The 2659-nt window shown below is 51.9% G+C and overlaps 1 protein-coding gene and 1 pseudogene across 2 annotated transcripts in view; one reads left to right on the forward strand and one right to left on the reverse strand.

The window, feature by feature from the left end:
- Positions 1–2659, reverse strand: part of LOC108282135 (leukocyte immunoglobulin-like receptor subfamily B member 1) — a 59402-nt gene that overhangs the window by 28657 nt on the left and 28086 nt on the right. Inside the window, exon 17 of one of the 2 annotated variants that reach the window (XR_005195353.1) lies at positions 1862–1877. The exons of the other annotated variant lie outside the window; for it this stretch is intronic. The gene's annotated coding sequence lies outside the window, so the exon portion shown is untranslated. Of the gene's footprint in view, positions 1–1861; positions 1878–2659 lie in introns of those variants that run through there. 2 annotated transcript variants of the gene reach the window in all.
- Positions 384–2626, forward strand: LOC108282172 (annotated as a pseudogene).

The following is a 2659-nucleotide window of genomic DNA, read 5'->3' on the forward strand; positions in this document are numbered from 1 at the left end:
ATGTAGGTGATGGGGAGGAAGGCAGCAAATCACACTGCCACGTGTGTACCTATGCAACAATTTTGCATGTTCTTCACATGTACCCCAAAACCTAAAACGCAATAAAATATATATTTAAAAAAAAAAAAAAAGAATTACCAGGATTGCTCTCTCGTCGTTCACTGCAGGCTATACGCTCTGCATTCCGCAACGATGTGAGGCCTCCTCAGCCATGTGGAACTATCTCAGCTGCAGCCGCAGTTCCTTAGGATAACCTCCAACCTCTCGAAGATACTCACCATGATTACTTGATTACTATGTTATACTAGACAAGACGTTCCAAGAAGAGAAGATCTGTATATCTCAGTCTCACTGTATGAGCAGCGGGTAGCTCTGCATCCGGCATGCTCAGTAAGAACAGTATTTACGAACAGAACGATCGAAGGTTGAACGACGGCCACCTACGTACCTAGTCTTCCGAAGGGGCGAGTCTACCGGCAGGGCGCGCCGTAAGACGTCACTTCCGCCGGAAAAATTCTCCTGAGGAACCGCTCAGATTCCTGTCACTTCCCACAGCATCTCCCTCGCGAACGTGGCGTTGCTGCCCTTCTTCGGCCAGGCCCACCCAAGCACGCAGCCGCCACTTCCCACTCCTTTCGGCGGTCAGCCACCGCTGCTACTCTCCCCGGCTTTCCCGCCGCGTCTCCCCCAGCAGCCCGGCCCTTTTCCGGGAGCCTCCGTCCCCTTCCTTCAGCCTCCGCTGGCTCTGCAGCTCCGAGCCTCCGCGGAAGTCTCGTGCGGCGGCGGTGGCGGCGCTGGCACCTAATAGCCGGTGCCACCGCCTCCGCTGCCGTCCCAGTGCCGGCCCTTCCCAGGGACCGACGCCGGCTAGCTACCGTGGTCGCAGACTCCGGGCCCCGCGCTGCCTTGAAGCCCGCTCTGGTCTGATGCGCCGCCGCCCGCCTACTTGCTTGGGATGCGACCCTCCAGCGACTGGCGGTGCCTGGAGGCGGTGTTCTGGACGCCGCGACGGGCGGGCTGTCCGGTGACCAAGGGCACGCACGCTGCGCCCAGCCTTGGCGAAGTGTGCGCGCGGCCGCGCGGGTCTCTGGGCCTGGTGTGGCGGCTTCACAGCCTGATCCAGACCCTGCGCGAGGCCGAAGCCGAAGGCCTACGGAAGTGGCCGAGCGGCTACAGCCGTTTACCCAGGCTCCCTTTGGAGGGGACTCGGGAACGCAAGGCCGAGCGGGAGGCAGAGGCCGAGCCGGCGGTGGAACGCTAGCAGGAGATTGACCGCTGGAGGGTCAAGTGTGTGCAGGAGGTGGAGAAGAAGCGAGAGCAGGAAGTCCAAGCAGCCGCTGATGGCCTACTGTCTGAAGTGGGGAAAAAACAAGCGATACCAAAAGAATGGTGGACATTCTTCGGGCTTTGGAGAAGCTGAGGAAACTGAAGAAAGAGGCTGCAGTGAGGAAAGGGATCTGTCCTCCAGCCTCAGCAGATGAGACTTTTGAGCATCATCTTCAGCGACTGAGAAAACTCATGAAAAAGCGCTCTGAACTATATGAAGCTGAAGAGAGCCCTCAGAGTTATGCTGGAAGGAGAACAAGAGGAAGAGAGGAAAAGGGAATTCAAAAAGAAACAAAAGAAAAATTTTACTTCAGAAACGTGAAATGGAGTCAGAGTTTGGGGATCCAGACGAGTTCCCACGTGCTCACCTCTTGGAGCCTTTCTGGCAGTTTTACCTCCAAGCTGAACACTCCCTGCCAGCACTCATCCAGATCAGGCATGATTGGGATCAGTGCCTGGTGCCATCCGATCATCCCAAAGGCAACTTCGTTCACCAAGGATGGGTCTTTCCACCGCTATCCAGCGACGACATCTGGGCAACTGCTGTTAAGCTGCGTTAGTAAAGATGCTCCAGTAGTGTGGTCCAGGCAATGCTCTTTCCAGCTCTAAATGTTAGCAATGCCGCCATCTTTTGCTGTAGGCTAAATCACAACTTCTAAATTCCATGTGCAGCCCCCTACCCTGAAGTTATGCTTTCCTTCTTGCTCTGTGCTGGCCAGAGGTGCCTCTTGAATCAGGAGATTAATGTGGTTCTTCAGGAAAGGACTTCAGTGAACTGAGGTTATTACCACAGGCAGTGAAGGACCTTGGTTCACCAAATTTGCCTTCGTTTTGAGGGGCTTGGGCCAGAATGACTTGTTAATTTACTCTAACTTTTGTGTGGTGATGGGTAAGTATACTGAAACACTCAATACAGGTGTGCGATGGGTAGATTTCACAGCTCTTCCACTAATAGTGAGTGTGAAAGCAAGCCTGATGCAGAACCTCCTGACCTTTTCTATCCGAAGAGCCCTTTGACTTCTAGGAAGAAAGGTCAAAAACATGTTATTTTCGGTTTTGTTAATCGCAGTTTTAGTGCAGTTTGGGGGGCTGCTAGTTAGGAAGATGGCAGTGGCTGTAGGTTGGGTTGCCAGAGAAGATGGTGGCCTAGTCTTAATCAGGTGGAGAATTAAGAAAATCTGAAGAGTACCCAAATTGGATTGTGTTTTAATGTACAATGGCTGTATTTTTTCCATGTTAGAAAGATCCTAATGAAAGCACCCTTTTTTTTTTTTTTTTTTTTTTTTTTTTTTTTTTTTTTTTTTTTTTTTTTTTTTTTTTTTTTTTTTTTTTT

Source organism: Cebus imitator, unplaced genomic scaffold, assembly GCF_001604975.1.
Source record: "Cebus imitator isolate Cc_AM_T3 unplaced genomic scaffold, Cebus_imitator-1.0 Scaffold235, whole genome shotgun sequence".
Classification (NCBI taxonomy): domain Eukaryota; kingdom Metazoa; phylum Chordata; class Mammalia; order Primates; family Cebidae; genus Cebus; species Cebus imitator.